Raw genomic sequence first — 18,648 nt, 5'->3', positions numbered from 1 at the left:
GATACTGGATGCTCGGATTCCACGCTCGAGCGGAACTTCCCCCGCTCGAGCGGAAGTGCAAAATCTGGGAATTCCAGATTGCACCTCCAAGCCAAAACCCAGGTTCAAAAGCATCAAAACCGATCCTCTTGGGCTGAATTTCCAGAAAACACTTGTAAACATATAGAATAACACGGTTCAAAGCTCAATATTGAGAAATCAAAGCCCAAGGGTGTTTAATTCAAACTCAATTTCAAACCAATTTCATGAACAATATGAACATACAAAGATGCATGAATTCAAATCATTTTGAAGCTCCAATTTGATGTTCTAAGGAGCCACTTGATCCCAAAGCAAGTTGAAAACATGGACTATCACAAAATTATGAACATGCATGCACCATTTTACCATGGATTCAACTCGAAAACTCATTAATTCAAACATGCATGCATGAAGTGAGTTTCAATTCACCATTAATGAACCAATTCATGACTTAGCTCTACAATTAGACATGAACCATGCAAGAACAACTCAAAGACACAATTAGGAAAATGAATGATCTACCTTGGGTGTAGAATTAGGAGTGAGGGAGCTCAAATATGCAAATACACTTCAATTTCCTTCAAGTCTCTCAAGCCAATTCACAAACATGAACTCAATTCTCTCTTAAAGCTCTCACCTCTCTCTCTACTCGGTGGAACTCAAGGAAAAGGCTGATCAAATGTTGCTCCTAAGTGAAATCAAGTCTCAAGAAGGTCCAAGTAGTGGGCCACTAGAGTGGCATTTGTGTAATTACGGCAACCATTGCAATTTAACTCAGTTTAATCTAATTTAATCATACCTAATCAGTTTTTTGATAATTACACCATAAAATCACATAAATTATGATGATCATGAAACATCAATCAATTCCCGGTTCGGCCGCCGATAAGGCCTTCAATTAGCAGTTTAAACATGGAACGTGAACAGATCAAATAAACAATCAAACAGATAGAATACAGATTAACACTCATACTCGGTCAATTTAGTTCCAGTTTTTCAGTCAGTCAGTTCGGTACTTTAATCAGTTCAGTTATCAGTCATAATCTGTTCAGTTTAACGGTAATCAGTGTTTATCGGTTAGCAGTGGTGAGGGTTATTACAATAATGCAGCCCATAACTCTAGGTGTAGCGTAGATAACCTAACACCCGTATAATACCCGTCTAATGAGTTGCATTCAGATTACTTGTGTATCTACTAAGCTTGTTAACAGAGTAGGCTATATCCGACCTTGTACAACTTATTGGATACATCAAACTTCCAATGACTCGAGAATATTCTAGCTGAGAGACGCTCTCACCATTTTTCTTGGTCAAATATAGACTCACGTCTACCGGTGTCCTAGACACACTTGTATCTGATTTACCAAATTTCTTAAGTATCATCTCAACATGATGAGATTGAGAAAGTACAATACCATCAAATGTTCTGGTAATCTTAACACCCAGAATTACATCTGCAAGACCCATATCTTTCATGTCAAACTTAGAGTTTAACAATCTCTTGGTAATTCGAATCATTTCATCATGACTACCAACAATGAGTATGTCATCTGCGTATAGACACAAAATGACATAATCTCTGTTAGTGTTTTTGACATATACGCATTTGTCACACTTATTGATTTTGAACCAATTTGACAAAAGAGCGTTGTCAAACTTCTCATGCCATTGCTTGGGAGTTTGCTTCAAACCATACAATGATTTGACAAGCTTACAAACTTTCTTATTTTGTCCGGGAGCTAAAAACCCTCGGGTTACTCCATGTAGATTTCTTCATCTAAATCTCCATTTAAGAAAGTTATCTTTACATCCATCTGATGTATTGCTAGACCACGTAAAGCTGTTATCGCAATCACCATACGAATGAATGCAATCTTTGTCACAGGTGAATACGTGTCAAAGTAATCGAGGCCTTCTCGCCACCTATATCATTTGATAACTAGTCTAGCTTTATACTTATCAATTGACCTATCAGCTTTCATCTTCCTTCTAAAGATCCACTTACTCCCCAAGGCCTTATTGCTTGGGGATAGATCAACCAACTCCGAAGTATGATTCTATAAGATGGGGTCAATCTCACTCTTAATTGCTTTTCTCCACAAAGGACTTTCAAGTGAAGTCACAGCTTCATGGAAAGTTCGAGGTTCTCTCTTTAACATATAAGTCAAGAAGTCTAGACCAAAGGACTTTTACTCATTTTTGGCTCATCTACATTCTCAGCTTGATCATCAACTTGATCATCTAAGTGATCATCTATTCGATCAGCTATGTGATCATTGTCACCTTCAACCTCTTTCATAGAACTCTAAATCCATTCTTGGAGATGACAATGAAACACATTTTCAAAGAAAGATGCATTTCTTGATTCCATGATAGCATTCTTGTGTATATTCGGAATAACAGACCTATACACAAGAAATAGATATACACTGCTATTATGTGCGTAGCCAATGAATATACATTCTACTGACTTCGGTCCTATCCGAACCCGCTTGGGTGTAAGCACTGTCACTTTTGCAAGACACCCCCACATTCGTAGGTATTTATATGAAGGCTTGTGGCCTTTCCACAATTCATATGGAGTCTTGTTTACATTCTTTCGAGGTATCTTATTAAGAATGTAATTCGTGGAGAGAATTGCTTCCCTCCACAAGTTCTGTGGCAACCCAGAACTGATTGTAACAACCCTCACCTCTGATTAATGCTAAACTGTAACTGAGAATGATAAGTAACTGATTTGACTGAGATTCTGAATTGATTGCAAGAGTATACTGTTTTAAATGCATTTCTATTTGTTAGTCATTAAATGATCTGTTCATGTTTTATCTTTGAATTGCGAATTGAAGGTCCTATCGGTGACCGAATCAGAAATCAAGTGGTGTTTTATGTTAATTAGAATTTATGTGATTTTATGGTAGATTTAATTTGAAATTGTTTTGGAATGATTAAATTAGATTAAATAATGTTGAATCACATTAGTTGCTTTAATTACCCTTTTGCCATTAGTGGGCCACTACCTACAACATTGTTTTGGAGCCTTTTGATGCATCATTCTTGTTCATCTCTAGAGACAAAACCAAGAGAAAGAGTGAGGGAGGAGAAAACTTAGCTTCAATTGAGAATTGGCTTGGAGACTTAGGAGATGTGAAGGTTGATTGCATAATTAAGCTTCTATACCTAAAATTGAAGACGTAAGGTAGGATATTTACCTTATTGTTTATGAATTCAAGTCATTTCTTGCATGTTTCATGGAGGAATAAGAGCTTAAGGTCAAGAATTAGAGTAAAGTGTTGAATTAAGAGTGGTTTCATGCATGCATGTTCATATTATGACATTTTGAAGTCATTTTCATAAAATTCCCATATGCATGTTTCTATTTTGGTTTTGATCCATGAATTAATCATATTCTTGAGCTCAAACTCGCATTTTATCATGTCTTAGAGCATAAGAGTTCATGGGAACTCATGCATGTGTGAGTTTTGCATTGTTCTTCATGTTCTTGAATTTTGAGTTGAAGTTTGTGATTAATTGACTTACCTTTGGGCTTGATTTTACAAAATTGATCTTTGAAACATGTCATATTATGGGTTTTAAAGTGTTTTTCAAAAAATTAGCCCAAAAGGATCAAATTTGATGTTTCAAAAGTTGAGTTTGTGCTTGGAAGTTCAATCTAGAAATTCCATATTTTGGACCCACGCTTGAGCGTAGAACTTTACGCTCGAGCGTACACTCTGAGTCTTGCACTTCTGCTCGAGCGTGGAAAGTCACGCTCGAGCGTGAAATGCGTGTACCCAGAAGTTCATTTGTTTTGCAGTCCGCTTAAGCGAAAGAGTTCACGCTCGAGCGAGGACCTGAGTCTCACGCTCGAGCGTGGATCGAGCGCCCATCGAGCGTGATTTTTGTGCATCCAATACTTTTGCTTGAGTTTTCAGTCCGCTCGAGCGGGGAAAGTCACGCTCGATCGGAGCTCCTTTGTCTGCATGTTCGCTCGAGCGTAGAAATCCACGCTCGAGCATGGACCCCTGTTTCAACAAATTTTAAAAAGTGCTTTAAAGTGCATCTTTGCATCCTCTTTCCATCCTAGGCATTCCTAGGCCATGTTTAAGGCATCTTAATGAGGATATTGATGTAGAACCACACCGAGTCAAGATAGGGACTAAGTCATTGATTCCCAAGTGTGTAACTTAGTGTCTGTTCATTCTGTAACTATGTAGGGTTGGCATCTGAGGACGCTCATTAGCCGCTTATAGCCCAGTGTTCTGTAAGTAACAATGTTGTAAAGATATGTTCAATTATGAATATTTTCTGAATGATCAACTGTTCTGTTTACTGAAACGTTATTGTTTAATGAACGAATGTTTGTCCTATTTGTAAACTGTATTCGTGGCATCCTTAGCAACTTATTGTTACTGTATTGTTTCTACTACTGTCACAGAGATCTCTGTCGGTTCCCAAGTTTGGAACTACTACTGTTATTGTTATGATGGCCATCAACTGACTGTTCGGTCTGTTAAGACCTACTGTACTATTTTGCTATTGGATGTACCATATATAACTGCTATGGTTTCTAAATGACTGATATGACTGTTTAATTATTGAAAGGACATTTATTCTTAACCTTTTTACACAACTGTTATTCACTGGGCTTTAGCTCACTGTTTATATATATATATATGTAGGTGTCCAGGCACCGGACCGGAACTAGGGGCGTCGGGTTAGCTCTCATTTTGTCAAGCCAACCGTTGTGTCTCACTGTGAGGTTCCAAGTTATTTCAAGCCAAGGCTGTTTTAGGGTGTCTCAGTTTCACCCTTCCGTCTCTGTTTTGTAATACTGTTTAAGATTTGTACTGTACTGTGCTGATTAGGGATTTGGTCCCTAACCTGGATGTTTGTACATATGGTGTATATATGTTTTGCTTATGAATGTGATTATGTTCAGAAAAGTCTTTTTGCATACAGAATGTCACAGCTCATTGGACATCTTTTATTTACTATTTTGGTTTCCACCAGCCCCTTACTCTGTATTACTATCTTTACTATTAAGCAGGCCTTCGGTAATCACGGATTACTGGCCGGTTACGATGCTTAAACCCATAGGGGCGGGTTTGGGTCGTGACACTGATCAACATTGCATTCATCATTTCCTTTAACATCCTATTTTTCTGCTCAACAACACTATTTGATTGAGGGGAGTAAGGCGTTATGGTTTGGTGAATAATCCTAAATTGAGCACAAAGCTCAACAAATGGGGATTCATACTAACCCCCACGATCACTTCTTAAAGCTTCATCTTTTGGCTTAATTGATTCTCAACTTCATTATTGAAAAGAATAAATTTATTAATCGCCTCATCTTTGCTTTTAAGCAAATACACATTACAGTATTTAGTGTAATCATCAACAAAAGTGATGAAGTACTTGTTTCCACTACGTGATTGTATAACTTTCAAATCACACACATTACTATGCACTAAATCCAAAGGCTCAGTACTTCTTTCAATAGAATGAAACGAAATCCTTGTTAATTTTGCTTCTACACAAGTTTTGCACTTGTGATTTGGATTAATCTTGAAAGACCTAATTTGATTAATCTACCAAAGAGTCAAAATTTACATGACCTAGCTTACTATGTCATAAATTAGGAGACTCAAGCATATAAGCAGAAAAAGAAGCTTTTTTATTAATTTTCGGTAAAAGAGTCATTACATTGAGCTTAAACATACTGCCCGACATATACTTTTTCCCCACATAAACCCCACTCTTGGTCAACACGACCTTATCAGCCTCAAATACTATGCGGAAGCCATGCTTACTCAAGAGTGACCCTAAGACAAGGTTCTTACCAATGTTCGGTATAAAAAGGACATCTTTTACAGTCAGCTCTTTTCCTAAAGTCATCTTCAGGACCATTGTGCCCTTTCCCTCAACAGTCGGGGTGGCAAAGTTTCCCGTGAACAACTTCTCACCGTTTGAAACCGGTTCGAAGGTTGTGAACATCTTCTTCTCAGCACAGATGTGGCAAATGGTACCAATGTCCACCCACCATTCTTTCGGATTTGACCCCACCATGTTCACTTCAGAGACGACAGCCGCCAAATGCATGTCGTCCATCTCTTGTGATAGGTCCTCCATTTCAGCCATGTGGGCACAACTTTTATTCTATGGAGGGTACTTCTTGCAGGGCTTCTTCTTCTCGTGGCAGTCAACCACCCGATGCCCATCGCTTCCACAGTTGAAGCACTTCTCATTGAACCTAAAAGTAGGTTCTTGCAGCATGTAGACTGGACTCTTGGAGACACCGCCTCTTGCCCCTAACTTTAAACTTTTGTGTTACGACCCAAACCCACTCCTATGGGTTTAGCGTTGTAACCGACCAGTAATCTGTGATTACTAAAGGCCTGCTTAACAGTAATGACAATAACACAATAATGGGGTTGGCAGAAGCCAATCAATGATAGAAAATAATGTCCAATGAGCTATGAGGACTTAAATGTACAAAACAACTTACACAAACTAATATTGCACAAATACTTAAGTCCAAAACACATTTATATACAAAACAAAGGCATAACTTAGGGAATTAAATCCCATTATCAAAACAGTACTAACAAAAGTCATAATATTAATAATAATAAAAAATAAAAAAAACTGTATCCAAAATAAATGATACAAAAGGGTGAATTCAAGACACCCATGCCATGGCACATTTTACTTCAGAACCTCGTGGTGAGGCACAATGGTTGGCTTGACAAAATTAAGGTTCAGGTCGACATCACTAGCTTTGATCCGGTGCTCGATCACCTATATATATATAGTAAACAATGAGTTAGAGCCCAGTGAATAACAGTTGTGTAAAGAGGTTAAGAATGATGTCCTTACAGTATTTGAAACAATCGATTATCCATAGAACATTTTCAATCAATATCTTTTTTTTAATCAATCGTTCAATTCAATCAATCATATTCGTACAGGTCATACGTGGTATATCCAATAGCAACAATACAATAGGTCTTAAAGACCTAACAATCAATTGATGGCTATTAAACAATAGACAATAGTTCTAAGGATTGGAACTAAGAGAGATCTCTGTAACAATAGCGATATCAATAACAATAACAATAACAATAGCAATATGCTATGGATGCCACAAACGTAGGTCAAAAAGAGGATCATCATTCAATCAATAAAAAGTAATAGTTCAGAAATAATATAATTTATTATTCAGAAAATAAATACAATTGAACATATATTTACAATAGTGTTACTCATAGTGGGCTCCTCGGTATGCGTACTAATGGTTTGGCGTCCAACCTAAACAAATAAAGTCAAGCACAACACAATTACAATCACATTCTTACACTACTACTCAACTCGATTGTTCGATCTCTATTCATTTTCTCTCATTTGGTTCTAATTTTATTCTTTATTTTGTATCGTGTCCACAAAATGCACATGAATGCAAGGCACATGGAAAAACATTTTAAAACGATGCAAATAGAGGCTCGGAAGGTGGAAAAGAGGAGCGGAAACAAAACTGGGACCAACCTAACTTCCGCACATGCAGGGGTTCTGGCCACACGTGCGGAACCTCCACCGCATGTGCATCTCGCAGGTGCAATTTAAGCAGAATGCTTGCCTTGGTTGCCTTGTTTTCCGCACGTGCGAGGCCTAAGCTACACGTATGGTGCTGCAGCAAAACAGTTCGAAAATTGCTCTTCATTTTGACATGCATCCTTTTGGAAAACCAACCCCATTTTCATGCATTTCAAGCTCCAAAAACTTCAAGAACACATTGAATTTAACATATTAAGCTTAAACGAAATTCATAACTTCAATTTAAAGCTCAAATCCATGCAAAAGTTCAAACTTTTGAAATTTAATACAAAATCATTAACTACACAAATTGAGCACTAATCTTTGAATTCATGGAGCTTCCTTATTAGTTTTCAAAACTCATGCAAGAACCCAAATATAGGAAGAAGGTTGTTATGAAATTATGCCATGCATGTTGAATATGAGAGTTAATTCTTACAATTCTTTCATATGAAAACATGCATGTCCTAAGCTCTTCATTTCATGAACAAGACCTCAAATTCATTTCAATCAAACTTGTATCTTGGAAGATGATGAGTATAGGAGCTTTGAGTTCAAGAAATTGGAAAGAAAAGTTACCTTATTTTGATGATTAAAGAGAATTCAAGTTAAATTCCTATCTTCCTCCTAGTTCTTCATTCCTTCCTCTTCTTGTTGAATTCTCACTCTTAAAGTATGTCCTTCTCTTTCTACTTGTATATCTCTAGGCCACCAAGGTCCACTACCTCACTTCTATATGTAATTAATGAGTAGAATTTTGTTTTGTTTTCATTTTTAATTCTCATATTCTAGGCTAATAAATTAATTTACATCAAATTCACTCAAAGTAAATTACTCCTCATCATCTTATAATCTTAATTACACTAAATTAAATTATACTAATGTGAATTAGGCTCTAATTCTTATCCAATTACTTAATTCTAACTTGTTAAAAGTTACAAATCAGACAGGTTTAATTCCCACTCTAACCTATCTATCCACAATAACATAAGTCAATAGGTCACATGACAATCAATAACACATAATCACATAATTAACAATAAACACATAATCAATATATAATTAATTTGCTTAATTAAGGAGGTGGTCGTCACATTTTGCCTGTTGGTGGTTTTTTCTTCACCCCCGAGGACTAGCCATACTCAACTACGTTTGCACCGTAGAGGTACTCCCCCATTTCTTCCTGTTGTCTTCCTCAATCTGAAGCCTGACAACGAGCTCTTCGACTGCCATCTCTTTCACTTATGCTTCAAGTAGTTCTTAAAGTCTTTCCAGCCGTTAGGCCACTTCTCAATCAACGCAGCTGCCTAGAATGATTCACTCAGGAACATTTCTTCTACATGAATCTCTTACAGAATTACTTGGAACTCTTGGACCTGACTGATGACGATTTTTGAGTCCACCATCTAGAAGTCTAGAAACCGACCAACGACAAATTTCTTTGCCCCAGCATCCTCGGTCTTGTAATTCTTGTCCAAAGCATCCCACAGCTCCTTTGCCGACTTTTTGGCATAAAACACATTGAACAGTGAATCTGCCAAGCCATTCAGAACAAAGTTAAGGCAAAGGAAGTCTAACTACTTCTAAGCATCTAGAGCCATGAGCTTCTGTTTGTCTTGCTCATTCTCCTCTACGCCTGGTGGATCTTCACTCAAAAACCTCGCAAGGCTTAGAGTAGTCAGGTAAGACAATATCTTCTGCTACCACCTCTTGAAATTCACTCCCGTGAACTTCTTCGGACGCTCAGCAGGAACAACAGCATGATTAACTACAAAGGTCACAGCAACCGAGTTGTCCATAGAGGTCACAACAGTAGGGGTTGGCAAGCCAGTTGCCCTGGGGTTCAGATCCCCACCAACATTAGCAGTAGCAGCAATATCGGTGACAATTGCCATTTCTAAAACATACAACAGAATTTCACTTTCTGTGTTTCAGAAATTAAACTTAACACTAGAAAATCCCAAAGTTGAAAATTTAATTAAAAACTAGTCTCACCACTTAACTTAGAATCAAATATGGTCAGGAATGTTCTTAGGAAGACTGGAGGGGTCACATCAGTCCCACTTAAAACCCAATTAACCTTTTGACAAAAACTTTCAAGAGTATGCTGACTCTTAATCCGTGAGAAATAATTTTTTGAATTAAGTTTTCCAAATGATGAACTAGGTTAAAATAAACCAAGGTCCAAACTCACAAGCAATTTAAAAATTGCAAACCAAATTACAAGCAATGTAAAACAATTGCTACAATCATTACAGGAAAATAAAACTTGCTTTTACATATTGGTTAAAAGCATAACAAAATCTCAAGCAAAACCAATTGCTTCAATTATATAGTCCAAACAATTCCTTTCCATGCTTAAGTATTCCTGTTTAACAAAAAAGTTAGTAGTTCAAACTTATGATTTTTTCACTCCCAAATACTAGCCATTTGGTTTTGTAATTTTTTTTTTTTGAAATCCCTTTCTGATAGGTATTCCTGTAGAGAAAGTTAGTAGAAAACAAAAAAAAAAAAAAACAAACCAAATAATCTAAGCAAAAGGTAGATATAATAAATTAATTGAAACCATCTAGCAAACTAATTAATAATAAAATTAACTAATCAATTAACATGCTAGATGAGTTACAAAAATCAATATATAACTCTAGAAATTAAATTATAAGTTAATAGCCAAGAGTTCTATAAAATTATTACAAAGGTTAAAAAACCTTACACCTCTTAAATAATTAAAATTCTAGCCATGAGTTACAAATCAATTTAATTCACAATAATAAATTAATTAAATGAATATGCAAGAGTTACATATAAAACTAAAACTCCAAATTTAAATTAAAATATGAATAGGCAAGAGTTACAAAATAAACCTATAACTCTAAGCATTGAATTAAAATTTAATAATCATGAGTTATGTATGAAATTAACACACAATAAATTTGTAAATAATGCTAGCAGTTCACATGTAAAATTTCAAATTTCAAATAATTCTAAAATCTAGAAAAGAAGTAGCATGTCAAAAAAATTGCAACACCCATAAGAATGCACATTATATAATAAAATTAAATGACTTGCAAATCATGATAGGGAATTAACACAACATAATACACTAGAAATCATACAATAAGCATGTAACAAAAATTAAAATCTAGAAAATTTTTAACACGCAAATTGTATTATAAAATTATAAATTATGAGTATGTTATTATACAAAGCTTATATACGACATGTCATTCAAAGATTGGTACCCATATAATAAACTCATATTAGAACACATTAATCTGCTAGAAATATAGTAATAAAACCATTTTAAACAATAATCCATTTTCACAAAACAGTGAATTACAAAGGAGATAACTAAAATCCCAGAGCATTAAATTTATTGATCAAAACATAATCAAGACTTCTAGAGACAACACAGTAGTCTATGTATATATCTAATATACAAAACAGTATTCTATATTCAATTATTGGTACAAAAAAAAAAAACCAAACAGTTAGCTATGCATAATGCAAACAGGCACTGGTTTTTATTCACATGTTGATCCGAAGGCAATTAAACTTGTCCAATTGCATATGAATTTATCTTTTCAAATTTCATGAAAATTATATAATCTGTCTTAAGTTTGTTGTACATATTATGTAATTAAATAAAACAAATAAATTCATATGGAACAAACAATTGGAATTTCAGAATAAGAACATGCTGGAATTTACATAAATTCATAATAAAATAAAGTAGCAAAAAAAAGCAAACCAAAGCCTGCACTTGACAGTATTCGTAAAATAGATTCATCGCCTCACTGGTTAGGTGCTGGAGGTTGTTCGACGTCTGTCTCTTAGGATACGACGGTTAGACCAGCTACAACAATGCATCGATCGAGTAGCTTCGGCGAACAGAATTTTGCAGCACTCTCTCACATGAATAAAATAATATAAAACTATAAAACTTATCAAGACAGGAAGAGCAACAATTTCTAGTGTAAAAAGCTGAAGGAGAGGGCCTCATTTTATATACATGGAGAGAGAAAGGAAAAGGCTTCCTTACAACAAATGCATAATTTAATTCTTCATTAACCTGCAAAACTGATGGGTTTAAGTCCATCATCAATAGAGGAGTTACCAGCTATACACATAAGTTTTGTGTATATATATCTGCAGCCCACAGATCTGGCTTAGCCCAAAAAGATTAAGATGGGTAGGCCAAGCCAACCTCCACACTCAATCCATTCCAGCAAGCCCAAGCCCAAGTCCCAAAATCCAAAATCCAAGATCCACGACCCACGAATCACAGACTTGGACTTGGCTCGGTCTGGGCGGGCGGGCGGGCGGGAAAAGCGCTCGCGCGCATGCACGCATGCTTGTGGCAATTTTTGTCTAACCAATTTGGACAATAGTTTTGGCCCAAGTCCATCATTGAAGTATCCATAACTTCCTATTTCGGAAAATTTAGATGCCCTAAATAAAGAATCTAAACCCACTTTACTGCACCTCAATTAAGGATTGACACCCACTTTAATATTGCATTAAAGTCACCAAAAAACCATTATTTTTCCAACATATTTCTCTATACATTTAGACAATATTTATATATTTATATTTTTAGTAATGTATAGATTGATTTCTATTTTATTTTTAATTATAGTTAAAATATTTAAATTAATTAATTATCAAACTAAAAAGTAAAAAATGTTGGTTTGTAATGTTGGATTGGACGAAGAAAATAATATAGATGAAATTGGGTCAAGACAAGTTGACACAAATGTTGTATTATCCAGTTGTTACAAACTAAGTTATGTCTGACATTGAATTTATATTTTAAGAGAATTATGTATTAGTGGGGCAAACTAAAAAAAATAAAATAAAAATTGCACTATACATTTGAATTGTTTGAATGCCAAATTTTACTATATACAAGAAATGACTTACACCAAACATAAGATAGACTTCCGCACCATGAAAATAAGATTTTTTTAAATCCAATTTCTAATTAATTTGAGATTTTTCCTCATATTTTTAATAATTGATCTAATTTCAATTAAATCCACCTTGCGTCACACGTCTAACTATTCCATTTTCTATTAATTGATTTTTCCATATTCTAATCCACCTTCCATCACATGTCTAACTATTCCATGCTTTTATATATTAAATAAATTTCATTTCCATACCATTCAATGATATTATTTATAAGGAATTAGTTTAGTTATCGAGGATAGAGATCATAGAATATGATCAGTATATGAGAGGGCAATTTATGTGCAAATTAGGCCAAGCTAAGACCATATGTTGGAATGGACCGAGCCAGGTACACTCTTTTGGGCATTGGGCCACGCTGTGGGTGAAAATGAGAATGGAGTAAACTCGGTCAAAGATAGGGCGGATATTCAGCCCAGGGCTTGGATCGAGGTGGTTATATTTGATCCAAGCAGGACCGGGGTATGATGGTGGCAGGGTATCGAACTGGTTATCTATGTCGAATACTGTCCTATTTCTGTCTGGCATGGGGCAAGGCCATGCTAGCTTGGTTGAGCTGCTACGAAGCCGAGATAAGGAGGTTTGAGCTATCTCATTTGGTTGGTAGTGAGTAGGGTGTTGTCAGGATAGGTATTATCCTTGGGAGTATGATTCCTATGAGGGCTCTGTTAAGGAGAATAGAGTCCTACTAGGATTATGTCATGCGAAATCTATAAAAACTCATAATAGGACCTATGTACAGGTATCATGATTTCTACTCTCAAATACACAGAGCTTTTGTCTATTGTCTATTTGGATGACTTAGGCATCAGAGAGGTATCCGGCACACACCTGCCGTTAGCTCACGTTTGTGTTTTCAAGTAGTAAAGCGATGATGTTTGGAGGAGTGCAAGCTTGATCAACAGGATTATATGAGAAGGTTATTTTGTGCTCGTACAATTGGCGCCGCTTGTGGGAAAAAATCACAAAAAACAAACCTCTTGATTAAGTTTTCTTTCAACTGATTTCAATGGCGCAAAATAAAGACTTGCCACACTTTGCTATTGATGGGCAAACCCCGGAGGGAGGCGAGAGGCACGAAGGCTTACCTTTTATCCCGCCCATGGCAGAGTTGGATCCCCAACGACGGAACCCGCGGAGGGATACACGAGAAAAATGGGGCTCCAGTCCTTGTCGCTCCCAAAGCCCTGAAAGGCAAAGGCGGAGGTTGGATCCTCAGGTTCTGGAAGATCGGGTAAGGGAGCAAGACGAATTGATACGGACGATGGTGGCAGACATGGAGACAATGAAGCGCTAGGCAATAGAAAGTTCTGTCTCGCGGAAACAGTCTATTTCACAAAGTGGGTAGAGACAGAAACATTCACATCCATAAAAGAAAAAGACGTCAAAAAATTTGTCTGGCAGAACATCATAACTCAGTTCAGCATACCCAAGGCATTAATATCCGATAACGATACTCAGTTTGATGGCAAAATCTTTAGGGGCTTTTGCGAAGAATACAAGATAGAATTCTACAACTCTACACCGGCGTACCCCTAAGCTAATGGCCAGGCTGAGGCTTCCAACAAAGTAGTCCTAGACGGTCTAAAAAAGAGGCTGGAAAAAGCAAAAAGCAAGTGGGCTGAGAAACTTCCCCACGTCTTATGGGCTTATCGAACTACACCTCGACGATCGACTAGCGAAACACCTTTTTCCTTCGCCTATGGCATGAAGGTGGTAATCCCACTAGAAGTGGGCCTCCCTACTATTAGAAGTGAAAATTTTGATCCAAACTTGAATAGTGAAGCCATAACCCTGGAACTCAACCTTGCAGAAGAAATAAGAGAAACGGCATTGGTGCACATTGCCTCATATCAACAAAAGTTATCCATGAAATACAACAAAACAGTTTGGAGATTGGGTACTGCGCAAAGTAATGGGCAACACTTTAGTACCATGAGATGGCAAGTTAGGCCTTAACTGGAAAGGACCATACAAAGTGATTGGTTTAGCAGGAAAATGGGCATATCACTTAGAAGATATGGACAGTAAAGCTATTCCCAGGCCATGGAACACGGCCAATCTCAAAGTATTTTATTTTTAGCTTTTTCTTAAAACACTTGTAATTTTTCTTTTTCAATAAAACAAGTAGTCTTTTTTTTTTTCAGTAAAATTCTCTCATCTGTTTGTAAAAGTTGTTCATATTAATTGCCGACTAGGGACAATTAAGAAGGTTGGCAGGTTTGACCAACACTTAGTGCGTTCTTCAGCCGAGATAAGGATCTAGGCTCAAGAAAGTTTGCAGGTTTGACCAATACTTTTTCTTTTTCAGCCGAGATAAGGATCTAGGCTTAATAAGGTTGGCAAGTTTGGCCAACATTTAGTGCGTTCTTCAACCGAAATAAAGATCTAGGCTCAAGAAGGCTGGCAGGTTTAACCAACACTTTTTCTTTTTCAGCCGAGATGAGGATCTAGACTCAAGAAAGTTGGCAGATTTGACTAACACTTTTTCTTTTTTAGCTGAGATAAGGATCTAGCCTTAAGAAGGTTGGCAGGTTTGACCAACACTTAATATGTTCTTCAGTCGAGATAAGGATCTAGGCTCAAGAAGGTTGACAGGTTTGACCAACACTTTTTCAGCCGAGATAAGGATCTAGACTTAAGAAGATTGGCAGGTTTGACCAACATTTAAATCATTCTTTAGAAAGTTGGCAGGTTTGATTGACACTCTTCTTTTTTCAGCCAAGATAAGGGTCTTGGCTCAAGAAAGTTGGCAGGTTTGACCAAAACTCTTATTTCATCAGCCGGGATGAGGATCTAGCCTCAAGAAGGTTTTCCTTTAAACCGAGATAAAAATAGAAATTGAAATCTCAGTTATAAAACTTTTTGCAGTTTCCCAAGTTGTTCTTCAACCGAGATAAGTATCTTGGACGCAAAAGAGAGGAAGGTTAAGGAAAGGCCGAGCTAAATAGGTCGGCTATGCTTACAGTAAAAATGTTACACTACAGAGAGGAAAAGTGCATTAACTGAACAAAAATGATGAGAAAAATGAAAAGTTTCATTCATTGGCAAGGAATTACAAAAGGTGGGCGTTTAGCCCGATTATATTTCATGAAAACAGGAAACAAAAATAAAGCAAAGGAGCCTTCCGGTCAAGCAAAAAGGTCGTCAAGATCAGTGTCCAAGTTAACCTTGACTTCGCTGCTGAGTAGACTGGTTTCGGTGACTGTCTCTCTAGGTAGGTCGGTCACAAGCGCCCCGTCAACGGTGCTTGGCTTAGGTTGGCTTAGCAGATCCACCCGAGTAGGTAGAGATGGCTGCAGACTGAGGTCAGTGTTAGCAGGTGGGGCATTATTTGGATCAAAGGTTTCTTCTTCATCTCTCGCTTGAAGAAACGTTTGTTGGACTGCGTTTGCATAGTCTATCATATAGCTCGGTATAAAGTGAGGGGGAGGGTTGAGGAAGTCTTCAGAATCATGCCCCTGACCGAGCTTGGTAGCGGTAGCCTTCCACCTACACTTAAAAAAGATGTCTTTGGACGCATCGCATTACTAGACGTAGAGCTCTTCACCTTTTTTTAAACCGCGCTCCTCAGCGTCCTCCATTTGCTTCTACAATGCTTTTATTTCAGCGTCTTTTTTCTTCTCAAGCTTGGCCAGTTCTCAAAGATAACGATCCTTCTTTTTATCCAGAGCTTTGTTCTTATCTGCCTTCGCAGTAGAAACCTGCTCAACCAATTGGTCCCAATCGGCTTTCAGCTCAGCGAACTTTGCTCGTAGTTCTTTAAGCTCGGCTTCTTTGGCCTTGCCATCAACAATGGCCGCCTTGGCCATTCTTCTTAATTCAAGCACGCGCTCATGTGCGATCTGGTTCTTTTGCATGGCCTATAGAGTATATATAGTTAGAAGAACTGAGTGACAAGTTAGTGGCAAAATCAGAACATAGGTGGAATTCAGCATTACTAGAATTAGCGATTTGTTGGCAGATCGTATGGTCTTCAGCTCGGTTAGATAGGCGTGGTGCTCTATGTCGACTGGAAGACATACACTTTTTGCTAAGTTAAACGCTAGAAGATGGTCCTTTTTGGGGCAAACAAAATCAGACGTAGTCACGGCTTGGCCCTTAAAAGACACAATTAGTGCCCACACTAGAGGGGGAGATGGGGTAGCTCGGTGTCTACCTGTGGGTGTTACAGGGAGCACGGCCTCAGGCTGTTCGGTTTTATCTTCATCAACCAAAAGTTGTGTTTGGCTGGCCGAGGTACATGGTCTCTTATTAGGCCGGGATGGCGAGGCTCTGGCGGTTGGAAGGGCGACCACGACCTCACGAGCGTTACCAGCTAGGGGCAACTCGGCCTAGGCTTCAACGGTGGAAGTAGCGGTCTGCTCGGTAATAAGGACATGGACAACTTGCCACTTTGCTATCTTCTATTCTTTAGTAAGAGGGATTAGGTTAATTTGGGGAAGAGTGGGGTTTGGCTCGGGTGAAGATTCTAAGAGGAAGTCGATTACTCTAGTTTTCCTCTTACCACTGTAGCGGCAAGTCGGTTGCACGTCAAGCAGTTTGGCCCAATCTCTGTGTTGGTAGCGTAGTGTGGCTTGATTCGCGTATGCGTATGTGGATTTAAGCTGGTTTAAATCTACCAAACAGGGGCAGACTTACAAGGGTTAGCACGGTAAAAGTAAAGGTAGCAGAAAGGATTAAACAGGAGTGCCCTTACCAGCTGTTCCTTTATTCCAGTTTATATTATAGCCCGATATTAGGGTTTCCTGATCTTCAAAATAGCCAGAAACCCAGAGGAAGTCATCATCGTTTACATCTTTGTCCGGTGTATTTTTTATAATTTTTTCTCAACCTCTTCTTACTCTGAGGTAATAAACCCAACCGTCTTCATTTTGTCCAAGCAAGTACTAGTGAAATAGCTCGGCCAATCCGAGGTTGAGGCCGAAGCGACAATTTAGCTTGGCTATTCCATTTATGATACTATAAGTGTCGGTGGATAATTGAGTGGGGCACAGTCTGGTTTGCCTAACGAATTCGCAAATAAACGGTTGGACTGGGAATTGAAGTCCCCTCTCTACGATAGATACCATGGTGAAGGGAGCAAAGTCTGACTTGCCCCATGGGGTGGTGTCTAGCTTGACTAAGGAGAGGTGGGCGTCGTATGGAATATGGTAGTCTCCTTGAAATTTGGCCATGGCTCCAAGTGAGTCCATCAGGAATTGGTATTTACCTATTAAACTTAAAAATTGTTATGTTAAAAATGAATACGGCAGCCTAGCTCGGCGCTAGTGTGTCTTTGGATGGCTTGGTTGGGCAAAATCGCCCAAGGGCAAAGTGCAAGGGTGTGCCTGGCCAACCTAGTCAAGTCTGCAAAATGGAAATGAAAAATGTTATATCCACATAACTGGACCGAGCTAAGTAAATAGACAAAGTAAAATAAGCCTAGCTCGGCTACAATTGGGTTACAAACAGTTTCCAGTTCAGCCATGAAACAGGGCCAACTCAAGGTTTATAGCATAGTTGGTGATCAATGCGTTTCTAGTTCGGTCAAGTACAAGCCTAAAGGTCAGAAACAAGTTCCTAGTTCGGTCATGACATGATTTTGGATAAAAAATCATGTTTTAAACTGATTCAAAATCCAGCTAGTGTGTTTTTAGAACTGAGCGTGAGGTTTTGGGTTTATGTTATTTTCTCAACGCTTTAGTGTATATAACACGCATATATGGGGATTAAGTGCTGGAAGTATAGAAATGAATAAAAAGGAACATCAGCAAAAGGGAGAAAGAGGCATTAGCAATTTATGAGTTTAAAGCGTGAAGGCAAAGGCCAACTAGCAATAGGGCAAGTGAAGCGGATGATATAGTTACTTGGTTTGGGACTAGAGCACATGAGGCACATATGTGGAACTCAGAATGCAAGGGTGAGAAGATGAACAGTAAGAGTGCTTGATTCAAGAAATGGGTTTTGTATAGGTACAAAAACGGCGGGACTTTTCAAACATTTTTGATAAATGTGAGACGGCTGTCACTGTGACACCCCGAACGTTTAATTAGGTACCACATAAATATTTAGAATTATATAT

The sequence above is a fragment of the Camellia sinensis genome, chromosome 3, assembly GCF_055761805.1.
Source record: "Camellia sinensis isolate YWXY chromosome 3, ASM5576180v1, whole genome shotgun sequence".
Lineage (NCBI taxonomy): Eukaryota > Viridiplantae > Streptophyta > Magnoliopsida > Ericales > Theaceae > Camellia > Camellia sinensis.
This window is presented reverse-complemented; position numbering follows the sequence as displayed.